The sequence below is a fragment of the Notechis scutatus genome, chromosome 1, assembly GCF_049901735.1.
Source record: "Notechis scutatus isolate UNSWTSFEM ecotype Mainland chromosome 1, rNotScu1.2, whole genome shotgun sequence".
Lineage (NCBI taxonomy): Eukaryota > Metazoa > Chordata > Lepidosauria > Squamata > Elapidae > Notechis > Notechis scutatus.
This window is the reverse complement of record NC_142009.1, coordinates 27,529,790-27,557,304: the sequence shown is the minus strand read 5'-3', so window position 1 is coordinate 27,557,304 and position 27,515 is coordinate 27,529,790. Positions and strand designations below refer to the sequence as shown.

General features: G+C 41.9%; 1 non-coding gene across 2 annotated transcripts; it reads right to left on the bottom strand.

Moving 5' to 3' along the window:
- Window positions 1–8,378: 8,378 nt before the first annotated feature.
- Window positions 8,379–27,448, bottom strand: LOC113414584 (uncharacterized). 2 transcript variants are annotated; one of them, XR_015746869.1, is made up of 3 exons: window positions 27,328–27,448; window positions 13,072–13,216; window positions 8,379–8,468 (listed from the first exon to the last, which is right to left on the bottom strand). It is a non-coding gene; the product is annotated as an uncharacterized LOC113414584 (transcript). The 2 variants fall into 2 exon arrangements; XR_015746868.1 differs by having other exon boundaries at window positions 13,072–13,213; window positions 27,328–27,436.
- Window positions 27,449–27,515: the final 67 nt, after the last annotated feature.

Here is a 27,515-nt window from a genome sequence, read left to right as displayed (position 1 = left end):
TCCAAAAAGGCCCAATGAGGGGAATAATCATAAAACAACTGGTTCAAAAAAATGTTAAAATGAAGACCCAATGATATCGTGGAAAAACTAGCATGTTAAAACCTGCATCATCATGTAATAACCTCAGTTTGGCCAAGGATATTCAAAGGTCCTGCAATAAAGGTTTTCTCATTAACTTATCTATTACATAGATAACTAATAGGAATTAATATTGGAATCCCTCTTAGCATATACATTAATCTTAAAAGTAATGTTCATTCTGATAATACTGATATTCAGGGGTGGGATTCAATTTTTTAACAAACGGTTGTGTGGGTATGGCTTAGTTGGTGGACGTGGCTTGGTGGTCATGTTATTGGCTGGTCATGGCCAACTCAATATCACTCACATCGAGGCACCATCTCCTTGCCTGGCCTCATGACTGTGGGGAAGCTGCAACAGTCATAAGTGTGAAAAACGGTCATGTCACTTTTTTCAATGCCATTGTAACTTTGAATGGTCACTCCACACAAGCAAAGTACTAGCAAAGGAGGGAAGAAAAACTCCAGAGAAGTTCCAGAGACAGGAAGTCTAGTCCTGCCAAGAATGTAATAAGGGTTAACAGAGAGGCAGTTTCTGTAAGCAACACCAGAATGTTTCTTTCCTGCCTTCCTTACAGGATTAGGCCAGTAATTTCTTCTAACAACTGGTTCTCCGAACTGCTTAGAATGTTAACAACCGGTTCTAGCAAATAGGTGCGAACTGGTAGAATCCCACCCCTGCTGATATTACCAAAAGATTTAATGGGAAATTCAACCATTGAGCAATTTATACTGCTGAATAAATAATTGAAATCTGCTATCCACTGAAATTGCATTTATATATTTAGGCATATTTAATTCCTAATCATTTGTTGAGATATAGCCCACTGCTTCAAGGTAAAGTATGACTCTGCACTAGGAACAGGTGGAACATTTCCAAGTTAGATAGTATTTCATTCTGTTTTTATGGTAGATCCTAGAAAGCTTGAAATAGCATAGATTTTGTAATTGTGGTATTTAAGGTATACACTATGCATTTTATATGGTGGAGCAGATTGCATTAGATATTAGCTGAAGCTGTTTCACTGTTGATCTTCCCAAAGGTCATTTATAGATAGGGACAGAGTTTATTTATTTTTGAATAAAGTTATCTGGGTGCTCTTTTCAAATAAATATTAAATATTAAGAGAGTAAAGCTTAAAAATATTTAAAGCATGAGATTCAAGGAAAAAGAAAAGGAAATGTGATCCTTCCTGAATGGCCACACTACTTAGTTTATCCGTATGGAAGATTTAATGTTACTGTCCTAGGTCTTGTATTTTATTTCCTTGGGGGCACCAAATCTTATGTCTAGATACCTACCAGCCTAAAAAACCTTCATCTAAATATTTTGCCATAATATTTACAGTTACAGTTACTCAAAATTCTTTATTGTTTTAAATGCAATTCAGAGATTACCCAAGACGGTAGAGTTGTGTTGTTGTTTTTTCCCCTTACTGGAGTAAAATAACATTTGCAACTGAGTCAGGAATCAGGAATGTCTTCTGTGCAGGAGTGGGATTTTAAAAAATTTACTACGGTTCTGTGGACATCGCTTGGTGGGCATGTCTTGGTGGCAGGGGAAGGATAGTGTAAAATCTCCATTCCCTCTCCACCTCACTAACCTGCTTTCCAGCTCCGTTCTCCTGTGTAGAGCAACAAAAGAAGACCCAGCCAATCAGCTGGGATTCGGGAGGCAGACAATAGATGGGGGCAGGGCCAGTCAGAGATGGTATTTGCCAGTCCTCCAAACTACTCAAAATTTACGCTACCGGTTCTCCAGAACTGGTCAGAACCTGCTGAATGCCACCTCTGTTTCTGTGTGAATTTCACTTCTGCTTGAGTTTTTTCATATCTTTCAGCAAGCTGCTGCTTCATTTTGCTAACATGGAGGAACACATGAGAAATCTTCCAGTGGTGGTATTCTACCAGTTCGGCCCGGTTCTGCCAAGCCGGTAGTGCCGATGAGCAGTGGAGACCAAACCGGTTCCTTCCACAGCTCTGCTGTTGGGCCCGCCCACCCGTCTGGGCTCCCATACTCACCATTATTCGCTGCTTTTGAAGCACAGCTGTTTTGCATGGCACAGCAGAGTGTTGCGCGGCAGCTGCTGAAGCAACCGAGAGAGTGCAGGCTTGCAGGAGGTGAGTTGGAACGCCTCTGCGTCTGCACAAAGTGCGTGTTTGGTGCACGCACGCACGCAAAGTGTGTGCACACACATAAAGCGTGCTCACCAAGCCATGCCTACCAAACCAGTGGTAAAAAATTTTGAATCCCACCACTGGAGCCTTCCCTAGAAAATAGAGAGTATCTTTCTGCACATGAACATTTGACTTGACAAAGAACTGCCAAATTTCACTTTAAAAAGGACGGCCGACTTGACCACTACATCTTATCAACTTGGCTAACCTGAAAATACACTGCTCAAAAAAATAAAGGGAACACTTAAACAACACAATGTAACTCCAAGTCAATCACACTTCTGTGAAATCAAGCTGTCCACTTAGGTAGCAACACTGATTGACAATCAATTTCACATGCTGTTGTGCAAATGGAATAGACAACAGGTGGAAAGCAGAGGCAGTTAGCAAGACATCCCCAATAAAGGAGTGGTTCTGCAGGTGGTAACCACTTCTCAGTTCCTATGCTTTCTGGCTGATGGTTTGGTCACTTTTGAATGCTGGCGGTACTTTCACTCTATTTGTAGCATGAGACGGACTCTACAACCCACACAAGTGGCTCAGGTAGTGCAGCTCATCCAGGATGGCACATCAATGCGAGCTGTGGCAAGAAGGTTTGCTGTGTCTGTCAGCGTAGTGTCCAGAGCATGGAGGCGCTACCAGGAGACAGGCCAGTACATCAGGAGACATGGAGGAGGCCGTAGGAGGGCAACAACCCAGCATCAGGACCGCTACCTCCACCTTTGTGCAAGGAGGGACAGGAGAAGCACTGCCAGAGTCCTGCAAAATGACCTCCAGCGGGCCACAAATGTGCATGTGGCTGCTCAAACGGTCAGAAACAGACTCCATGAGGGTGGTATGAGGGCCTGACGTCCACAGGTGGGGGTTATGCTTACAGCCCAACACCATGCAGGACGTTTGGCATTTGCCAGAGAAGACCAAGATTGGCAAATTCACCACTGGCACCCTGTGCTCTTCACAGATTTCACAGGTTCACACTGAGCACATGTGACAGACGTGACAGGGCCTGGAGACGCCATGGAGAACGTTCTGCTGCCTGCAACATCCTCCAGCATGACCGGTTTGGCAGTGGGTCAGTAATGGTGTGGGGTGGCATTTCTTTAGGGGGCCGCACAGCCCTCCATGTACTCGCCAGTGGTAGCCTGACTGCCATTAGGTACCGAGATGAGATCCTCAGACCCCTTGTGAGAGCATATGCTGGTGCGGTTGGCCCTGGTTTCCTCCTAATGCACGACAATGCTAGACCTCATGTGGCTGGAGTGTGTCAGCAGTTCCTGCAAGATGAAGGCATTGATGCTATGGACTGGCCCACCCATTCCCCAGACCTGAATCCAATTGAGCACATCTGGGACATCATGTCTCGCTCCATTCACCAACTCCATGTTGCACCACAAACTGTCCAGGAGTTGGGGGATGCTTTAGCCCAGGTGTGGGAGGAGATCCCTCAGGAGACCATCTGCCACCTCATCAGGAGCATGCCCAGGCATTGTAAGGAGGTCATACAGGCACATGGAAACCACACACACTACTGAGCCTTATTTTGACTTGTTTTAAGGACATTACATCAAAGTTGAATCAGCCTGTAGTGTTTTTTTCCACTTTAATTTTGAGTGTAACTCCACATCCAGATCTCCATGGGTTGCTAAATTTGATTTCCATTGATAATTTTTGTGTGATTTTGTTGTCAGCACATTCAACTATGTAATGAACAAAGTATTTAATAAGAATATTTCATTCATTCAGATCTAGGATGTCTTATTTTTGTGTTCCCTTTATTTTTTTGAACAGTGTCGTTAAAGTGGCATCATACTTAGTTAATACTTGGATGAGAGACTAGAGGAAGACTCAGGTTTAGGCTGGACCGGGGAATCAAAAAATAAATAAAAAAACGATGGAAGAAGACAGCAGTGACAACCACTTTCGTATTATTGCCACAGCTGCAAAGATGTGTTTAGGTAATCAATCAGAAGTCAAAGCTGACTCAAGGGAGTCCTCCTCTCTTTGCAAAGTCAGTACATGCCTCCATTTCTTGTAGCATTGTACCATTCCTTTAAGACAGGCTTAACAATATTTCTGGACCATCAAGCTGTTGGTCTTTTGCTGGGACACCAGGGGTGGGTTTCTGTACACCTCTGTCGAACCGGTTGCTCCAAAGAGCAGCAGACATAGAACCGGTTCTATGTCTGCTGCTGTTTTGGCCCACTTGCACCCAGCGCTGCTCAGCTGTCTGGGCAGCTCAGCAGATTGTAAATTGCACTCGTGTGATGCTAATGGACAGAACCGGTAGTTACACCAGTCGGATCCCATCCCTGTGGGACACTAATGGCTTCCAAAGGAGGCAAATGCCAGGGACAAAATAACCATTTACCAGAAAGTACACTAATGAGGTTGCTACCCAGAGGTGATATTCAGCAGGTTCTGACCAGTTCTGGTAGCTGAACTGGTAGCTGAAATTTTGAGTAGTTCAGAGAACCAGCAAATATCACCACCCCCCATCTATTCTCTGCCTCCTGAATCCCAGCTGATCGTCTGGGTCTTCTTTTTTTGCTCTGCACAGGAGAAAGCAGGTTAGTGGGATGGGGAGGGAAGGGAGATTTTACAGTATCCTTCCCCTGCCACACCCACAGAATCAGTAGTAAAAAAATTTGAATCCCACCACTGAAGTTAGCATAATTTTCCAAGCTTTCCAGGTTGCTCCTCTGCTATTCCATGTTATCTTAGAACAGTGGTCGCCAACTGGTGGGCTGCAGCCCACTGGTGGTCCGTGGGAAAATTTTGGTGGTCTGCAAAGAAATGTCACCCTCAAAACACCCTCCAAAGCAATTAATCCAGGCTGCCTGGGAACACAAGGCTTGCCACCCACATGGCCCACGGGAACACAAGGCTTGCATCGCGAACAACGTGAGGTAGTGAGGGAAGGGGAGAAGAGGGGAGGGGGGGAACTTGCCCCATGCCTCGCCTGGCCACTGGGCTGCTTCTTTCCACTTCTGCTTTTAGCTGCATGCAAGGAAAGCAGCAAAAGTCTTTCTTTCTCTCCCCCAAACTCCACCAGAAATGAGTTTTTGGGACCCTGCAAGGCATCCTGCTCCAAGAGGCTGCGCCAGCAAATATTCATTTCTGGCAGAGTTTGGGGGAGAAAAAGAAAGACTTCTGCTGTTTCTGCTGCTTTCCTTGCATGAAGCCAAAAGTCTCTCTCTCTCTCCCCCTCCCTCCCTCCCCCTGAGAACAGAGCTGGAGACGGTATCCTGCGATCCCAAATAATGATCAATTGGTAGAAAAATGGGGTGGAGAATTTTTCTGCCAGACCAGAAGCCAGCAAGGAAATGGCAGAAAAGAGGAGGGATTGAGCCCTAAAAAAAAAGGGAGGAGAAAAGACACCAAAGTTGGGGGGGAATGACTCCCCAAGGAAGAAGGCAAGCTTGGAATGGCAGAGAGAGAGAGCTGGTAAGCCCAGCTTTTACCAGCAGCTGTCCGCAAGGGGTGAGGTGAGGGAATAAGAAAAAACAACCGTGCAAAGCACCCGGGCAGTGTGTCACAGCTGCTGGACAGGTGGGCAAATTCCCACCCGCTGCCACTGCTGCTGCTTCTTCATTCTTGCTTCCAGAGAGCGCCACCACCACTGTTGAGCAGCCCAGTGCTCGCTCCGCCGCTGCGCCTGGATTGATCTGGTCCCGCACACACACCCTCTACCTCTCGGCCCAAGTTAGGGATCCTCTCCAAATGCCTACCCCTGTGTCAACAAAGAAGGCATGGCTAGTTCAGCTGGAGAAACTGCTTCATGGCTTTTTCCTCCCTCTTTCTTTCTCCGCTCCAGTTTCGCTTTCCTGAGAACTCGGACGTGGCTTCGGTGGCAAGCCTGGTAGTTGTATGTATCCCGAGAACATGTCCTCCTCCTCCTCCCTAAATCTGAAAAGGCAGGGGTTCTGAGCTGGTAAAATCGGTGTTTAAGTGAAGTTCAGAAATTTGACTATGTTGACCATCATTCAGACCAAGGGTCTCCAACCTTGGCAACTTTAAGCCTGGCGGACTTCAACTCCCAGAACTCCCCAGCCAGCTTTATTAGTGGTCCATGAGATTTAAAATTATGAGTTTAGTGGTCCCAAAAGGCTGACGACCCCTGTCTTAGAATACTTCACACCATCATTTACATTGCCCAAAACTTCAAAGGCAAGTGAATTTGAAAATGAATCATGCTTGTCTTCACCTCCGCTGACATCATATTGAGAATAAAGCGTGTAATTGAAGTCTCACTCCTTTTTCTTATATGTTAAAAGGATATGGTTTTGACTGTGTGGTTGTGGTCATCATCATAACTTGTTTAACACACAAACATACATGACACTCCTCAGAAACCCCTGCAATATATCAAGCTTCCTGATAAATGCAGGCCAGCCTGCAGGTGCTCTTTTTAAAATATATATATTTATTAAATCTATCTGTCATTCATCTCACTGTCTAAGGAATTCTGGGTGGCTTACAGATTAATAAAAATATTAATACAAAAACAAAGAAAACAGACTAAAAGCCAAGTGTGTAAATAGTATTGGAATCATCTCCCTTACTCCATCAACCATCTTCAGCAGAGATTGTCCTGTTGAGGCCTTAAACCAACTGTCAAAGCTAAGTCTTGATGCCCTTTTAGAAGGCCAGGAGGGTGAAAGTGGATCCCACCTTTTAATTTAGTTCTGCATTTGGTTTCAACTGTAGTTGAAATGTGGATTAACCAGCGTAGCTATCCATCACTGCACACCCAGAAACCAGAGAGGCTTTCAAACTGGTGAAGATTTTCAGAAGAGCTCTTACCTCTCAACCTTCAACTCTAGGGTGCCATTACCTGAGCCCCCACACCACTTCCCCATAGCCCTAAACTGTGAACTACAGGCTGCTTCTGAGAAAAACATCTGGCTGAAAATTATTAGTTTATACTAAATTTCCAGTTTGGGACATTTGATGGCCAAGAATTTTTCCTTGACAACTTAGATTGTTGAAGAATAAATGCATACCACAGGTACTACAAACACAGGGGAGATCTAATCATTCCCCTCCTTTCCTTCCCTTCCTTCTTTCCTCCCTCCCTCCCTCCTTCCCCCTCCTCCTCCTCTTCTCCCTCCTTCCATCCCTCTCTCTCTCTCACACACACACACACACACGCACACACATACACACACTTATTCATACACACACAATGTTTTGGTATAGGGTGGGATTAGTGATGTGGGTCTTTCTGTCTCCTACAGCAACCACAAATCAGGAGTCAGGGCACGGAGTCAGTGCTGATTTTTTGGTGCTCTCCCCTTGGGTAGCTGGAGGTAGCATCAATTGCCTCATGCCATTCCCTGCCTATTCCACTAGAACTAAGATGGCTCCAAATTACCTTCAAAATGCTTTGGAGAAACCGAGGAGTCAAAACTTGTTATGTGGAAGATCTTTTGGTTTGTTCTCAAGCACATGCTCATTTTCAACCAAATTTTAGCCAAGTGAGGTATTCACAATATGATTCCCCACCAAATTTGGTCACCAATGTAATAGGGGTGGTAGGAGGGAAAGGTAAATCAGAGATGGCATTCATTTCCCTTGGGATATGTATATAAAAGTGATTTGGCTTTGCCTGCTTTTTGGTCTACTCACTTCTGGACTAACTCTTCGCTTACAAAGACAAAGACAAATATAGTTTTTCCCCGTTCCAAAAATAAACCTTCTCTTAATTTATCATTCTTTTTTTAATGTTGACACCATTCAACATTGTATCCCTGCTGGCAGATATCAGCTTAAAGATCTGCCACCCACGCTTCCCACCAATTATTGGTATATTCAAAACCAGAAGGCAAACGTGAAAGTGTCTCTTTCTTATTTAACATCAATAGGTAAGAACAATGAAAATAAATGATATTCATTAATAATATTATCATGAAATATGTCAGAGAAATTCATAGGTGAGGCACCCAGACCCTTTCCCCCATTGCTACAATGCCAGGGTACGGTTGGTCCTGATCTCCCTCACCCTTACTAGCGTTTCTTACAAGCAGGTTTGACGGTGGCATTCTTAAAAAGAGACAGTAGAGGAGGGGTATCTGAGTTCATGAAGCCGCCGTAGCGCTTCTTCCTGGACAGGGCTGAAAAAATATTTTCAGAAAGACGCTTCATGTGACCATGTCCTGGATATACTGGAGACTCATTTGAGAGGTCCGCTGTGCAGGCCCTGAGGCACTCCTGCAATGGAAACAGGGGACAAACAGGGAGATATTGACGTCAAAATTACTGTACACAGTTTCAGTTCAGCCTAGAGCTCATTCCCCTTCCTCCTTTTCTCAGGGTTAGTGCCTCAGCAAAGGCTCACCAGCAAATCTGCCAGGCGTTTGTTAATTTGCAGGCAAGTTTTTCTAAAGCTGAATTGTTCTTATTTAAATTTAATTCAGTCGTATTTAGAATCTTATTAGTGCATGGATTATGTGGTCCTTTAAAGTAGGAAGCAATTTGGGACTGAATCTCACCTAGGCAGTCAAACCACCCTTGTCACATCTGCTTTTGCATCCTTCCACCGAAAGAATTTCCTATATGTTTCACCTGGTCAGGAACCAGCAAAAACTACTTTTCTCAGTGATGGTAGGTGGCCAAAAAATAAGGAACTTTTTGGGGGTTTCTATTTCCCACCTACTAATTTCCAGCCATTGTTGGAAATTGGATCCTAGACTAGGTGAGATAAATGGTTTGAAATCATAAATGAAGTTAGATAGCAAGACAAAATTACTCCTGCCAATGCTTCATATATCCACTGGATTTACATTCTGCCTTTGTTTCTTAAAGAACGTTCAGAATGAGATCATTTCCTCCTCTGTGAACATCCTGAGCTTCCAGGCATCCCTTTCAGACTTAACAGCAATTTTCACATTACTGAAGCCCTCCCACCTCTAATCCATTATAAATGCCTCATGCCCCCACTATTTTCCCCAGCAAGGAATGGTTATTTTGATCTTTCAACTCTGCAAAATTACTAGTTTTGCTACTACATCAAGACGTTCAGTCTTTCTGTAATTCAGGTCAGGGTTCTGTTTTCCATTGGGAGTGGTGGTGGGATTCAAATTTTTTTACTACCGGTTCTGTGGGCATGGCTTGGTGGGTGTGGCAGGGGAAGGATACTGTAAAATCTCAGTCAAAGATGGTATTTGCCGGTTCTCCAAACTACTCAAAATTTCCACTACTGGTTCTCCAGAACTGGTCAGAACCTGCTGAATACCACCACTGATTGGGAGGGTATCCTCATCACACACCTCGTCTTCCCGTGCTCAGTTTAACTATTTCATTTCCATGTGAGATCAAGTCAGATGCAGTTTCAGCAATCAGTTTCCAATGTTCTAGTGTTTAATGTGTGCATGGTTTAGCACTGCCTACCACCACCAGTTTGTTACATGCTGCCCTGAGGCTGCCATCTGGAAAGATTTTGCCACCATTCTGCTAACATTTGGGGTGTCCCTTGAGGTTTTCAAATCCATGAGGGCTTGCCACCATGCTGATCATAAGGGTGCCCTTCCCTTCCCAGCATTTCCATCAGCCTCTCGGATTTGTTGTTGTTGTTGCAAAACACCAAATATACACAACGATGTGGTAGAAGAGAAATATTTTTCTTCTAGCAGGAGACGAGGGATTTCAACTGATTTGTTCAGGTTCAGGAGGCAGGGTTCAGTTATCAGCAACCAAAAAGGGTGTCAATTATTGACATTTATTGGTTGACATCTCCACGGCTCTAGACATGCAAAGATATGGATCCCCTATGCATACTGACATATATCTGAAAAAGGTAATTATTTTAGAGTTTTTTTACTTTAATTTTAAAATGCATTGTAAAATTTAAGACATGGAAAGACTAGTCGTCTGGAAAAGAAGATCAAAGATAAGACAATAGAGAAATCAAATTCCCATTGTCAGCCATTCGGTGGGTAACTCAGCCTAGCTTGCTTCTGGTATACTCTCCTTCCATAGTCCCTTACATCAACGGGTTCCCTCTCTATAGCTGGATTATACCATCTGAGCTCATGGACCACTACATTCCCCTCCACAAAGGGCATTCAAAGGGAATTCATTGATTTCTGGAAGAGTGGTGCTAAAACAGATGGATTAAACTCCAGCACAGCTTACCATTTTGCCTCAAGTGGAAAAAAAAATGAAATGAAAACAAGAGATGGAAAGTTTATTCCCTCTCCTCTAATAGTATCACATCACTCTCAGACTTTGCAGAGAGAGAGCGGGGAGAGGGAGAAGGAGAAGGAGAAGGAGAGGGAGAGGGAGTGGGAGAGGGAGAGGGAGAGAGAGAGAGAGAGAGAGAGAGAGATGACATAAACAGAGGAAGAGTAGAAGAAAAGAAGAAGAAGAAGAAGAAGAAGAAGAAGAAGAAGAAGAAGAAGAAGAAGAAGAGGAGGAGGAGGAGGAGGAGGAGGAGGAGGAGGAGGAGGAGGAGGAGGAGGAGGAGGAGGAGGGAGGAGGAGGAGGAGGAGGAGAGGATTAGATAGATAGATAGATAGATAGATAGATAGATAGATAGATAGATAGATAGATGATAGATGATAGATAGATGATAGATGATAGATAGATAGATAGATAGATAGATAGATAGATAGATAGATGATAGATAGATAGATGATAGATAGATAGATAGATAATAGATAGATAGATAGATAGATAGATAGATAGATAGATAGATAGATGATAGATAGATGATAGATAGATAGATAGATGATAGATAGATAGATAGATAGATAGATAGATAGATAGATAGATAGATAGATGATGATAGATAGATAGATAGATAGATAGATGATAGATAGATAGATAGATAGATAGATAGATAGATAGATAGATGATAGATGATAGATGGATAGATGAATAGATAGATAGATAGATAGATAGATAGATAGATAGATAGATAGATAGATGATAGATAGATAGATAGATAGATAGATAGATAGATAGATAGATAGATAGATAGATAGATGATAGATGATAGATAGATAGATGATAGATAGATAGATAGATAGATAGATAGATAGATAGATAGATAGATGATAGATAGATAGATAGATGATAGATAGATAGATAGATAGATGATAGATAGATAGATAGATAGATAGATAGATAGATAGATAGATAGATGATAGATAGATAGATAGATAGATAGATAGATAGATAGATGATAGATGATAGATGGATAGATGAATAGATAGATAGATAGATAGATAGATAGATAGATAGATAGATAGATAGATAGATGATAGATAGATAGATAGATAGATAGATAGATGATAGATAGATAGATAGATAGATAGATAGATAGATAGATAGATAGATGATAGATGGATAGATGAATAGATAGATAGATAGATAGATAGATAGATAGATAGATAGATGATAGATAGATAGATAGATAGATAGATAGATAGATAGATAGATAGATAGATAGAGGCAGGCAGGCAGACAGACAGTGTGATCTCTGACTGCAAAAAGCTTGCTTGCGCTGCTAAGGATCTTTTCAAATAAACACATTGCATTATCACAGTTCCCAATTTCACAAAATTGTTAGAGATGGCAGAAGTGAAGACAAAAGGAAATGCTAAGATGTACTAAGAATGGGGACAAAAGGAGATACTCTCAAGATTGCTGGCAAAATGTCAGGAGATCTGTTGTCTAAACCAGGGGTCGCCAACCTTTCGGACCTCAGGGACAACAAAACTCATAATTTTAAACCCCAAGGACCACTAATATGAATTTTGACAGTGGCTTGCTGACGTTGGTGATGGGGGAGAGAGAGAGAGAGGGAGGAAGGGAGGGAGGGAGGGAGGGAGGGAGGGAGGAGAGAGAGAGAGAGAGAGATCTGATCTAACCAAAATGTAGTCACTGAACTGGTAGTAACACCTGTTGAATCCCACCCCTGCTTCAGTCCTAAGGAAGGTTCGGCTCTGCTTAAAAGCAGAGCCGAAGATCTAAAGACTAGCTAGAAAACAAGAAATGCAATGGTTTCCTGCTTTCTAGCTAATCTAAATCTCCTGGCACAGCAGAACAGCTGATGATCAGGGGGGAAAAGGAAAAATAGCAACTTAGCAGGCAAGTTTGCCAGGTAAGGAGTGAGTGGATGAGGAGGTTTCCCGCGGGCCATGTGGGTGGCGCAGCCTTGTGTTCCCACGCAGCCTGGATTAATTGCTCTGGGGGGTGCTCTGGGGGTGACATTTCTCTGCAGACCACCAAAATTTTCTCGTGGACCACCAGTGGGCTGCGGCCCATTAGTTGGCAACCGCTTGTCTAAACCACAGTCACTAAACTCTGAAGCTCAAGATTGCACTACAGATACTGGCCGTGAAAATCTAGACCAATATATAGATAATAAGGCATGATTTTAAAAATATATTGTTTGATTTTAATTCTGTAATATGCCCACAATCAATTGCCATCTGGATTTTTTTTTAAATTAGGATACATGGTTCTCTCTGAGCTTGGTTGTTTTCTTGCAGATGTTTCATTATGCAAACTAGGTAACATCATCAGTGCACTGATGAAGTTACCTGGTTTGGGTAATGAAATGTCTTCAAGACAATAACCAAGCTCAGAAAGCATCAAGGACAATAATCTCCATTTAATCCCCATATAAGTGAGTAACTATCTCCTATAACGTTGGGTAACAAATTCCATACACATGTTACAAGGCTTTTTATTGGGTTTACCTGAATTTAATTCACAACCTTTTCATTGGACGGTCTAAGTTCTGTGCCATTTCTCCCAAATACAGCCATCTAAGAAAAAGAAGGTCCTTGGTAAACAGTCAACTTACCATCTTCTTCTCTTGTGTGTCCATCTCCCCACACCAACAGAGGCTATGCACTCCTGCCACTGAATGGATGAGCAGAACTCCCATGATGGCCCAAAGACTACTCCACTGGGAGTTCAGCATCTTCAGAGAAAGAAGACTGTTTCTGCTGAGACAAAAACATTGGCCACCAAAGAAAGCAAAGTAATATAGATTAAGGAGAGCCGGTCTGATGTAGCAGTTAAAGCATCACACTAGAGACTGTGAGACTGTGAATCTTTGTCTGCCTTAGACAGAAAGTTAGCACCCACCCCTCTCCGAGAAGAATGAAATATTCTAGGAAATATTAAAGAGGCAGAATATTATATTTCCCTGGATGAAGAAAAGGAGAAACATGTTTGAAAGACAAAGCAACTTCCTGCAGCTCCCTGCCCCCCCTTCAGCTCCAGGTTGATGGGATTAAGACATGGCCCTCAGGAAATGATACGATTACCCATCTCACCACATGGCACCTAGGAAGATTGCATCAGCCAGCACTCAGGTGAAGCCATGTAGTCCAGACAAAGTCTACAAACTAAGCTAAGACTCCCACCCCTGGGAGTCTGACAGCCAATGGGATACATTTCTTACACAGGAAACAGGGGCCCAACAGAGGGTATGAAACCAAGGGATTCTCAGCATCTCTCCCCTTTTTCACCCAGGAGCTCCAAGGCATGTGATCCTGTCCACCATTAAACCATCTTCCCAAACAGCCTCCATGTTTCCAGTGTCTTTTTCCCCACTTAGAACTGAACCCAGAAGGATATTTCTTCCAACAACACAAATCCAATTGGGTGACTTTGGGCCAATCACTTTGTCTTAGCCCTAGGAAGGAAGCAATGGCAAACCACTTCTAAAAAACCTTGCCAAGGAAACTGCAGGGGATCCAGACAGTCTATACGAATCAGACTTAATTGAATGGAAGGCAGGGGTGGGATTCAGTTTTTTTAACAACTGCTTCTTTGGGTGTGGCTTAGTTGGTCATGTGACTGGGTAGGCATGGCCAACTCAACCTCACTCATGTCAAAGGGCGCTTCTCCTCGCCTGGCCTCTCATGACAGTGGGGATGCTGCAATGGTCATAAGTGTGAAAAATGGTCATAAGTCGCTTTTTAAGTGCCATTGTAACTTTGAATGGTCACTAAATGAACTGTTGTAAGTCAACAGTACAAAAAGCTTCTTTGCTTGCAAAAAGTTGCCCTAAATACCAATCATTAGATTAAAAATACCTGCAAGCCAGAGTTACAAATTAGGCAGGGTGCCAGAGCACCTTGAGGAATGAAATAGTTAAAATGCAGTGATAACTATCAAGCAGCCATCTCTTGCTCATAAAGTGAAACCCTTAGGAGAGAGGTCATTTAAATTCTCCAGAAAAAAAACACACCCAGGAAAAACAATCCTTAGATCCATTTGCACCACTTAAAGATACCAGCTGGTCTCACTCACCTCACAAGATATCCCAAGGAAATCATCCAGATTTAAGGAAAGGTCACATGCCCTCCAGAAAGGCAGTAAAAAAATCAGTGCCAAGCTTGCATCCTGCCTCTTGGAAGTATACCCCAAAAGGACAGTGCCAGATAGTACTAAAGCAGTGAGGAAGACACCCTCCCCAGATGGAAAAAGAAACCATGAGGCAGGAAAAAATTCAAACACAATACAAATAATTAAATCACAACAGTAGCTGTTGCTTGTTGAAGCTGAATGGGGAAAATTATCCCATCAATAAACACAGGATTAAACGTCACCAAGCACAGAATTAACCTTCACCAAAAACCAGTTTTAGACCAAAACTCAGAAAGGGTATGTAAACTCACGATTGAATGTCAATCTTTCTAGCTAGCCAAGAAGCCTTGCTGAATGTCACTCATCTTGGTTCCCTGTCATTAAAAGCTTTGCTTCATTATTCAATTATTTCTTCAAAGTGCTGATTGTCCAGGGAAGTATTTCCTCCCAACAGCAGTGTAAAAATCTTAAAACAACCCTTCCCCTTTAAGAAAGTCAAGCCTCAAAAGCTCAGGAGACAGGAAATCTAGGCGTACTGGCAAGAATGTAATAGGGGTGGAAAAAAGCAAAAGGCGATTGCTTCTAACTAGTGGTTCTCCGAACTGCTTAGAAAGTTAACAAGGGGTTCTATAGAACCAGACAGAATTGGAAGAATCCCACCCCTGATTGAAGGAAAAAATATGGGTTATAAGTAGTATGAAATGATGGGTCTATCAAAGGTTTGGTCTAGATTTATCCTAGGCTTAAATATCTAGTCCTGATTTACTTCATTTCTTCTATCTGCATTACTGATGGATAATTGCCATCAAATAAGGATTTTTTTTTCAAGGATTCTATGAGTATCTGTTCAGAAATCTCTCCCAAAATGTTAACTCTTGGCTAAAGTAGCAAAGTCCTGCTGGCACATTCTTTGGTACCTGTTATATATGGAAATTTGCCTTATACACCTGAGAATATGAAGAGCCTAACTAAAGCTATTTTGTGTTCACTGTCTGAACTTTTTTTTTCTGAAAACAATTTTATTGGTTTTTAAAAACAAACAAAACAAACAAAACATAAAAACATCCAGCTTTCTTTCATAAATATACAAACAGTGTGTCGGTTGGTTTACCAGTTTCTGTGCATTCATTTCGTAGTCTCAATTACAGTTACATTACATAATAACTCATATTATCAATCAAAAATTACATATCCTAGTATTACTATTAAACAATCATTTGACTATAATTTTATTCATTCATACTTTACGAGATAGCTATAGTTTACTTAGTTTATTTTATAACAAATCATATAGTCATACCAAATCTATCCTAAAAACATTTTATAGATATGATATCAAATAACAAAAAAAAGAAAAAATATCTTTTTATATATTCATTATTATCTAAAATTCTAAATATTCTATTATTGTATTTTATCATCCAACCATTGATAGAAAAGGTCCCAAATTTTATAGAATTGTTTATCCTCTTGTTCTCTAATTTCAAATGTCAATCTACTCATTTCAGCACATTCCAATATTTTCTTAATAATTTCTTCCTGCAATGGTATTTTCTCATTTTTCCAATTTTTAGCAAATACAATCCTAGCTGCTGTTAATACATTTACAATCAGATATTTCAAATCTTTACTATATGTATCAGGTAAGATTCCCAATAAAAAGATCTCTGGTTTCAAATCTATGTGTTTCTTTGTCATTTTTTCCAACCACATGCGAATTTTAGTCCAGTATTTTCTAGCGTCCTCACAAGTCCACCACATATGGTAATATGAGCCAGGTATCTGATGACATTTCCAGCATTTTTCAGATTTATTCTTGAACATTCTTGCTATTCTTGTCGGGGAAAAATGCCACCTGTAAAACATCTTATACAAATTTTCTTTATAAGCTATTGACATTGTCATTTTATAGTTTTGAGACCACAATTTTTGCCATTTCTCTAAATCAATCCCATATCCAAATTTCTTCCCCCAAGCAATCATAGTTTCTTTATCTTGTTCTTCCTCTAGTTTAATTCCCAGTAAATAACCGTATAATTTTTTAATCACCTTTTCATCAGTACCTGTCAAAATCTTATCTAGATCAGTCAGTTTATCATAAAATCCCTCTGTTTTAGAATCTTCATCATACCTTGAATGTATTTGCGCATATGAAAATCAATTCATCTTTATACCTTGTTCCTCTAGATTTTGCATCGATTTAAGTTCACCCTTTTCATCCAATATTTCTCCATATCTAACTGTTTGTTCCTTCTTATAAATTATAGGATAAGAAAATGCTTCAATGGTCGATAACCAAACTGAAATTTTCAAATAACATTGTCTTTTGATCTTCTCCCAATTTAACCACAAAGACTCCCATATATAATGTCTTCTGAAATAACCCTGTGTTTTAGTTCCCTTATACCATAAAAAGGCATGCCAACCCAACAGCAAATCATGACCTTCTAATGTCAACAATCTGGTCTTTCTTAATGTTATCCATTCCTTGGCCCACATCAAATTTGCAGCTTGATAGTACAACTCCCAATTAGGCAAACCAAAACCTCCTCTAATTCTAGCATCTTGTAAGAGTTTTAGCTTTATTCTCGCTTTCTTACCTTGCCATATATACTTCAACACAATTTTATTTAAGTCTTTAAAATAGTCTTTTCCGAGCCTAATTGGTATTGTTTGAAACAAATATAAGATTCTGGGTAAGATATTCATCTTGATTGTTGAGATTCTCCCTATTAATGACAATTGTAGATTTTCCCATTTCTTCAAATCTAAGGCTATCTGTTGTTTAAGTTTAATATAATTATTCTCTTTTAATGTACTACATCTTGATGTCAAATATATCCCCAGATACTTGACCTTGTTCATGACTTGAATTTTCAATAGGTCTGCCAGTTCTTCTCTTTGTCTTAGTAACATATTCTTTGTCAAGATCTTTGTTTTATCTTTATTTATTTTCAGACCAGCCACCTCACCATATGTCTCTATCTTTTCCAATAGTTTTGGAGCTGTTTCTAACGGGTCTTCCAAAATAAAAGCTAAATCATCCGCAAAGGCTTGCAATTTAAATTCTTCCTTTTTAATTTTCATTCCTTTTATGCTTTCATCATCTCTAATATTTCTATTCAACACCTCCAAAGTCAATACAAATAGCAAAGGTGATAGGGGGCATCCTTGTCTTGTGCCTTTTCTTATATTAATAAAATCTGTGAATTCTCCCTCTATCATTACCTTTGCCGTTTGCTTATGGTATATGGCTTCTATTGCTTGAATAAATTTTCTGGCAAAACCCATTTGTTCCAATAGTAGTAACATAAATCTCCAATTCACATTATCAAATGCCTTTTGGGCATCTAGGAATATCAAAGCCATTTGCTTTTCAGGATGTGCCTCATAATATTCCAAAGTATCCAGGATTACTCTCATATTGTCTTTAATTTGTCTCTTTGGCAGAAATCCATTTTGATCTGGATGTATAAAGTTATTTAGATATTTTTTAAGTCTTTCTGCTAAAATTGAAGCAAAGATTTTATAGTCTGCGTTTAATAAAGAAATAGGTCTATAGTTCTTAATTTGCAGTGGATCAGCCTCTTCTTTTGGAATAAGTGTAATATAAGCCTCTGACCATGTTTTAGGTATCATCTTCTTTGACATAGCTTCATTCATGACTTCTAACAATGGAATGCTCAATTATTCTTGTAGTGTTTTATAGAATTCTGCCCGAAGCCCATCTGGGCCTGGTGCTTTCCCATTCCTATTTTGTGTTCACTGTCTGAACTTTTTAGAGATCAGAACATTTATGTAATGTGTTTACTGCTAAAAGTTACACAGAATTGCAAAATATCCTGTCCTTGGCTTAGTTTGAGGTACATATTTGGGTCATCTTGACATTATAGGGATATTAATGATCTCTTGTGTAACCTTTTAAGTAGAAAACAGGAAATCTGATGATTAAGTGGTGAAGTGAAGAAAAGTTGGGAGATGTCCATGAGAGGATGGGACTTTCTTATGAGAAATGTTGTATAACTTCTATGTATGGAAAACAGGAAGTATTATGTAATCTGTTAAATGTGATTCCTATATAAGCTGTATTTACTAGAAGGAAGTGTCTCCTTTCTCCTAAAATGGTTGTTTTAGAGTTAGGGGTTCGGTGCTGCAGTATCTTATGTAATAAAGCATCCTAATGGTCACAGATTACCATAGTCTATTGTTTTATTTTTATCAAATTCTCACAGTACCTACTTATTTTAGTTAAGAATAAGATTTTGCAGGCTGCAACACTAACATCCAGGCTCAAGCATAATACATTTCCATTAATGTCTTCTCTCAGAGTATATTCATGAACTGGAATGGAGCATGGTAACAAGGTCAGCCAATGAATAGGCATAGCAACTAAGTCAGCCAATAAGAACTGTTTGGAAACTGAAGCTAGAAGTAGCCTAGGAAACTGAAACTAGAAGTAGCCTAGGCGTGGCTCTATATTAAGCTCTGCAACTCTGCAGCTATGTGAAGCTCTGAGTCTGTCTATTGAAATGAAACTGCTTCTTTCCTGTGCTTGCCTGCTGAACTAAAGTGAAACTGATGTCTGTTTCTGAGCTCCTGAGTTGCTGCTGAAGCTCTGAACTTGTAACATGTCTACTTCTGTCTGAGTTTGCTCCATGTTGGAGAAATCTATAACTGGTTTGTAAAATCTATTTATTATGTTTATAAAGATGTTAAATGAAGCATTTGTGTTTAATTTTCTGGTGCTGAATTAATGCTGCAAAACTCTGAATATCTTCAGAAGTTATCGGAAAAATAAAATAAATGGTTCAGAGTCAGCAGCCCTGTCCTTTTTTAAACATTTTTGTGACAATGTCTATCACATGCTATCAGAATTACAGATGTGCTTACTGTTAGGGATACACCCTAGCAGAATGTGCACGACAGTCAGGCAGGCAGGCAAATATGTGAGATAAACGTTTTTGTAGCTTACACTCAGTAAAACAGATACACTGTGCTAGTTAAATAGTTTATTCCAGTAAGAGTTTTATCATAGTCAAACAGTCCATATATCATTCACTAGTTCAGTCCGTTCGGGGATTATTCAGTTGCAAAGTCCAGTGTCGAAAAAGAGGTCAGTAAACTTACAAATATCAGTCCAGTAATATATCTTCTCTCAGTAGAGATATAAAGAAGTCAAACCTCCTTTCTTCCTTCGACGTTCAACTCAGCAGCAGGGAAAACACGCAGTTAGCAAACCATCAATCCAGCATAGTCAGCAATCCAGCAGGTTCTCTTGCTCCCTCTTATGGCGGTTTTACAACCGCACCCAAAATTACATGCTTTGCAGTTTAAAGTGACACACACTTAAACTTACTATCATAGTTTATATATATTATTTTACCCAAATTACGTTAGGTAACCTTGTTATTCCTAACACTTACTATATTAGTCCTTGTAGGAAAATTAGCACCCACCCCTCCCCTAGAAAATTTAAATATCCTAGGAAATATTAAAAAGGAAGAATATTTCCCCTAAAAATTAGTACAAACTCAGAAGCAGAAACTCACCTTCTTCTTCTTCTTCTTTTTCTTCAGCGTTTGTCTCGCGCTCTGGCGAGGTCCGCTAATGTCCTTGAGTACTGCTTCCACGCCTCTCTGTCTGCCACGTATGTCGGGTCTGCCTTCGCGATCTCTAGATCGGCCTTGATCGTGTCCATCCAGCGTTGCTTAGGTCTACCACGCGGTCTCGCTCCTCCGACAATCACCTTCATCGCAGATTTGATGATGGATTCTTCCTTGGCGCGACTCACATGGCCGAACCATCGTAGCGGGACTGCCTTATGACCGTGGGGATGGGCACGACGTTGAACCGTCTGCGCACTTCTTCATTCCTGACGCGATCGAGTAGGGTGAGGCCTACCGACCATCGGAGCATTCGCATCTCCATTGTCTGGAGTCTGCTTTCGACTTCTTTGGTCGCCGGCCAGCACTCTGCGCCGTATATGGCCACAGGCGCACCACAGAGTTATAGATTTTTGCCTTCAGGCGCATCGGCATCTTCTTGTCACAGAGGACGCCCGTGACGGACTTCCATTTGCCCCACGCTGCGTTGATCCTGGCTGCCACCTCAGTTTGTAGTAGGCCTTCTTCCCCAAGAGTAGTTCCCAGGTACTTGAAGGTGGAGGCGCGCGGTAGCTCCTGCCCGTTCACGTGGATGGAGCCTGTCGTTTCGTTGTCAGTGGTCAGGTATTCGGACTTCTTTAGGTTCAACCGGAGCCCGAACTGCTCTGAGGCGGTCGTGCCACTGTTGGACTAGGTGCTCAAGTTCAGCCTTGCAGGTTGGCCAGGAACACATCATCGGCGTAGAGCAGCGTCCATGGGGCGGCGTGTGCAGGTCGTGTGTAATTGTGTCCATCACCAGAATGAACAGCAGTGGTGAGAGAGCAGAGCCCTGGTGTACGCCGACGTACACCAGAAACTCACCTCAGAAGCAGAAACTCAGCCGCCCCACCCCACCCCCCCACCCCCGCTTTGCTAATGGGCCATTACAGTAAGAGTGAGTGGTAAAAATTAACCAGCACTCAGGTGAAGTGATGTGGTCCAGACAAAGTCTACAAAGTTAGCTAAGACTCCCACCCCTGGGAGTCTGACAGCCAATGGGATACATTACTTACACAGGAACAGGAAACACTAAGGTGGGGCCCAACAGAGGGTATGAAACCAAGGGATTCTCAGCATCTCTCCCCTTTTTCACCTAGGAGCTTCAAGCCATGTGGTCCTGTCCACCATTAAACCATCTTTCTAAACAGCCTCCATGTTTCCAGTGGGAAACTTTTCCCCACTTGGAACTGAACCCAGAAGGATAATTCTTCCATCACCCTAAAAGGCAGAGAACCACTGTTTTAAATGCTAGACAATTCTAGCATTAGTGGTTGGCACTTGTAGAGATATTCATATTCCCTATTCTCTAGCACAGCCAACCTGAACTCATTAACATTATATTTTCCCACTAATTTTCTTAACCTCTCCCACACATATATGCTGACACATATATGATAAACCCTAATAAAGTTTATTTGCTTCTGCCTTATCCTGTTGTACAAGTCCAGCCACTATGTTTGGCAACCATAGTGGAAGAATAGAAACACAATCTATTGTGATTTGTTCAATAAGCCATTGTTAAAACAAACCATTCCTTAGAGTAATAATGTGTGAAAATAGCTAGAGATAATGGTGCTAATGGGTTTCCTAAAATATTATTCATGTATTTGCTGCCTTGCCATGAAGGCAGAGGTACAACCTTCATGAAAGAAAGAGAGAGAGAAAGAAAAGAAGAAGAAGGAAGGAAGGAAGGAAGGAAGGAAGGAAGGAAGGAAGGAAGGAAGGAAGGAAGGAAGGAAGGAAGGAAGGAAGGAAGGAAACTATTAGGTACATTATTTTATCCAAAAATCCTGAGTCCCAATGGCTGAAATTAACTATTACTGTGGTTTATGATTATGTAGCTATGTCCAGTACCCAAACCCCCACTAAACCATGCCTAGTTACAGCTGCTAATCCCACAGAAATACAGGAATGAAGTTTATTGCAAAAGAAAAAGGGGTGAAGCTAAACTTCTTTAATGGTAGGCTAAGACCTTCACTAGACTATTTGTACTATTCCATCACCACCCTGTCACTTTCTACAAGTCTCTGCACAAATAAGCCTATTTTCTATGTACATTTCTATGTACATTAAAATTATTACGAATCTCCTCCAGATGTTGGGCAAGACTGTGTCATTATTCTTAGCAGGTATTTTCAAGAATGTTCCTATAAATAAACACATATGTTGCAGGGGAAAAGTGATTTTGATTTTTTTTCCCTCTCTCATTTTAACATTTACATTTCAACTTTCCCCCTCTATTATTTCAAGGTCTGCTGAAACTTTTGCAAACCCATGTGGCTCCAAACAGAAAATGACTAGGCTGCTCTCCAGGAATGTCTATCTTTCTACTACCAAGTTAGTTTGCTTGTCCATCTAGATAGAAGATTAATATTACAATACCAGCATGCCAGTTAAAAGATGAAATCTGAGGAACTTCATTGTATTCTTTTCATGAGCCGTTCTTAGTGCATGCACGTAACTCTAAATTTGTGAAGAAGCTGTGGGAGAAACTTAAGCATGCAGGATCCAATCTGGGTTGATCACTGGGACCAGATATTTAGTCTTCTGAGTTTTTGGACTTTTGCTGGAGTTCCTCAGGGAACTTCTCTCACATCAGAAAGTGTTCTCACCAGAATACAATCTAGTGAGAGAGAAATTCCCTGAGGATGGGCTCCAGCATGAGCCCGAAAACTTGGAAGATTAAGAGCTGCTTAAGACTGACTCAGATTGGATCCTGCAACATTATCCTGGGACATGTATATTTGCCTTCATTCATGAAACGTAAGGATCTTAGCAATTGAAGGAGATACCGGCTTAAACTGTACAATTAAAAAATGAATAAGAATACAAAAAGCAGAAAACAAGAAGGGAGAAAAAGAAACGGAAATGTGTATAGAAGGTTATAGTTGCTTCAACAGTGAGATGGAGGGCATATAAATTTAGTAAAATGTTTTTTTAAGTGAAGATTTTGCCAAGTATTCCACACAATACATTCCTTTTCCACAGTGAAACTGCAATAGAACAAGAGAAAAGGCCACAGAGGACCAAGACTGCTGTGAAAAGAAGGCAGCTCATTGGATCCAAGGATATGATTTCTCAAGGAGGTCTTTAGTGAATAGGATCTAGCTTGGACTTCAATAGCCTCCTTAGGCAGCTCTCATTGATTTCAATGAGACTTGTCCAGAAAAATTCTGCAGGAGATTGGGTCCATGGTATTTAGGAGAAGAATGGTTAGGCACCACTAAATTTCAAGAGAATTAAGAGATTGAATTTGCCTCTTCTTCCCATACTATTACCATAATGTTCCTATTGTGTAATGGGCTTCAATAGGCAAGAAGCAGACCAGCATAGATACAACAGAATTCATTGGCTCCAAACTGGAACTAAGGAACAGTAGGCAAATGCCTGTAATTTATACTCTGGGCCCACAGGGCCTTAACCAATCATAATACTTGAAAAGACTGCCCAAATATGAATGTTCTAAATTTCTCTCCAAACGGAGTTAACATTTAGAGTCCTCTAAAGGTTAGTTTCACTTTAGTAGAGCTTAACACAACTTTATATATTCAATACATAACACCCCCCCAAAAAAATAGTTCTTATCCTCAGTCTGTTCAATATTAATAGTCTTTGAGATAGGCTGGGGACTCACAGATCCTGGTGGACCACTGCAATGTTACTGGAGAGTCCTGTTTAAGGTAAGTATTATCTATCTCCAATTGGACAGAGTCTTGATGGATGTTTTGGTTGCCTGGGAGTAGTGATGGCTCTATAGCCCTTGGTACCTCCGTTTCTCCAGAGGCGGCCACACCCCACTCCCATAGTTCCTGGCCCAGACCAAGTCACCTGGCTTTTAAGTTCCTGGGGGTTGGCTGAGCTGTCTCTGCCGCTATTCTGTCTGGGTGAAGTCAGTCGAGCTTTGTCATGAGTCAGTGGCCCCACCTCAGCTTCACTGGGCTACAACTTGTTGCTGGGAGTCGGGTGTTGACACAGGAGGAAGTTCACCAGGCAGTGATTCCAGTCCCCAGTCATCAACTGCTTGATTGCCTCCTTCGTGGTCCTGACCATTCATTCGGACTAACCATTGGTCGCTGGGTGGAATGGAGTGGATGTTATGTGCCGAATCATGTTGGCATTGAGGAATAACTGAAAATCTTCTGCTGTGAATTGTGCCCCATTGTCAGACATGATTACATCTGGCAGACCATGTGTGGTGAACAGCCGGCGCAACTCTCAGCTGACCCTGGTCATTGTCATCTATGAAGCTGGTGCCACTTCCAACCACTTGGATTTAACTGTCTACTACTATTAGGAATACCTGGCCCTGGAAGGGGCCCATGAAGTCAGTGTACATGCAGGACCATGGGGCTTGCATGGTCTCCCATCGGTGCACTGGTGCTTGTGGCATCTCTGGTCAGGTTTCTTGGCAGGCCTGGCAACTCCTTACTTGATTTCCAATGTCTTTGCCAGGCCTGGCCACCACAAGTAGCTCCTGGCTAGAGCCTTCATCTGAACAATTCCTGGGTGCCCCTCATGTAAGGAATCCAGTACCTTGGAGCGAAGACTGGGTGGAATGATGACCCTGCTGCCCCACATCCCTTGTGGGCCAAAAGTTCATTTTTTCGAGAAGCATAGTGCTGGAACTCAGGGCCTATCTGGGCATCTGGCCACCCCCTTAACACCCAGTTGAGAATGCAGCTAAGTGTTCTATCTGTGGTGGTTTCAAAAGGTTTGCTGTGTCTGTCAGCGTAGTGTCCAGAGCATGGAGGCACTACCAGGAGACAGGCCAGTACATCAGGAGACGTGGAAGAGGCCGTAGGAGGGCAACAACCCAGCATCAGAAACGCTACGTCCGCCTTTGTGCAAGGAGGGACAGGAGGAGCGCTGCCAGAGCCCTGCAAAATGACCTCCAGCGGGCCACAAATGTGCATGTGGCTGCTCAAACGGTCAGAAACAGACTCCATGAGGGTGGTATGAGCACCCAACATCCACAGGTGGGGGTTGTGCTTACAGCCCAACACCGTGCAGGACGTTTGGCATTTGCCAGAGAACACCAAGATTGGCAAATTCGCCACTGACGCCCTGTGCTCTTCACAGATGAAAGCAGGTTCACACTGAGCACATGTGACAGACGTGACAGGGTCTGGAGACACTGTGGAGAATGTTCTGCTGCCTGCAACATCCTCCAACATGACCAGTTTGGCAGTGGGTCAGTAATGGTGTGGGGTGGCATTTCTTTAGGGGGCCGCACAGCCCTCCATGTGCTCTCCAGAGGTAGCCTGACTGCCATTAGGTACTGAGATGAGATCCTCAGACCCCTTGTGAAACCATATACTGGTGTGGTTGGCCCTGGGTTCCTCCTAATGCAAGACAATGCTAGACCTCATGTGGCTGGAGTGTGTCAGCAGTTCCTGCATTGATGCTATAGACTGGCCCACCTGTTCCCCAGACCTGAATCCAATTGAGCACATCTGGGACATCATGTCTCGCTCCATCCAACCAACGCCATGTAGCTCCACAGACTGTCCAGGAGTTGGGGGATGCTTTAGCCCAGGTGTGGGAGGAGATCCCTCAGGAGACCATCTGCCACCTCATCAGGAGCATGCCCAGGCATTGTAGGGAGGTCATACAGGCACATGGAGGACACACACACTACTGAGCCTCATTTTGACTTGTTTTAAGGACATTACATCAAAGTTGGATCAGCCTGTAGTGTTTTTTTCCACTTTAAGGGTTAGGGTTAGGATAAGTGGCCATAGGTCATAGCATCAACTTCAATGGCACCAAAACCCTAGCCACTATAGAAAACCCCAGCCACAGAATTATCAGAGAAGCCATAGAGATTGAAAAAAGACCTGAAAGCATGAATAGAAGAGATGATTCCACCAGATTGTCAATCATTTGGAAGCCTGCACTCACAAACAAAAAAATCTCCACACCACTAGCCAGGCAAACACCTGTGCACAAACAGATCCCCCCTGATACCTCCAGCTCAAACACACCCCAACCAGGCACCCAGATGAAACCTAGCTTCCTAACAAATGATAGCCGTCCATTTACTCGGAGCCAAGCTGCACTAAAAGCCTCCAATACAGGAACACAATGTTGCCAGCCAATCAAGACACAAAAAAAGCCACAAAACAGACAGAAGACATTAGAAACACCAATCAAGCAAAACACAGCAAACTCCAAGACCAATAAACACAGACCAAGACTCCCAACCAATCAGGATGAAGAAAAAACCATTCTGGTACAGCAGTAGGCTAGCCCCAAATTTAAAACTGAAACCACTGTAAAAATCTGACTTACAGACGAACACAATACAGAAGCCTGATGATGGCAGATGAGATTCTGCTGAAATGTTGCTACAACTTTAAAAGCACAACTATAATGACGTGGGAAAATACCCGAACAAAGCTGAATACCATATATATATATATAATAGTTCTAGTAGTCTATCAAAAATTAATAGAAGAACTGTCATCCACAGAGCTTATACATTCTTAAATATGGATTTTAAGCTAGGAGAAAGGATGGGTAAAGAAAAACTTTTAAAGAAAGACACAAATGGATTTTATTCTTGAAGAGTGTCATAACTACAAAGTCACCTTTCTCAGAAGGCGTTAGTTCCTGCCCTGTTTAATTCTAATTATTCAACCCACTTAGGATATTGCCGTCACAACTGTCTATGCAGGCAGAACTCCTGAACAATTAAGCAGAAGTTGTCTACAAAAAGAGCAAGCAAAACTATGCGTGTGAAATAAGCTCTTGCCTACCACTCTTCACTTGGCTGGGAAAGAAGCAAATAAAAGTGGATCAGATCCCTTGTAAATATTGCTATCTGTGATATGATAGAAACTTAGAAACGGGACATGCCATGGATGGCAACTTGCTTCATTGCCTTCAAAGCTACCTCCTGGTATGCCCTGGTCTGAGTTTTTCCCTTCTTAATAGTTGTCAGCTGAGATTTGCACCACAGAATTTTAAACTCAATGCTTCTTCACCTACACTTGAAAGAAAATGAATAAAGAAAGCCTTGCCATCCTTTCAGAAATAAACTTACGGGACCAGTGTCTGAAGAATTAAAGGACAGGCAAGGCAAAAGCGTTACTTACCTGTTGCTGCAACAAGAGTTCTCCCTCTTCTCTCCCTCACTTCCTCTCTCGGTCTCTCTCCCTTTCTTCTTCTTAACATCTGCTAGCTTTCAGCTGCAACCCCAGCCCCTTTTTATACCACTCAAGCTTGGCTTTAGTGCTACAGCAACCTTCTGCACCGACCTTTTGAAGCAACAAATTACCCATAA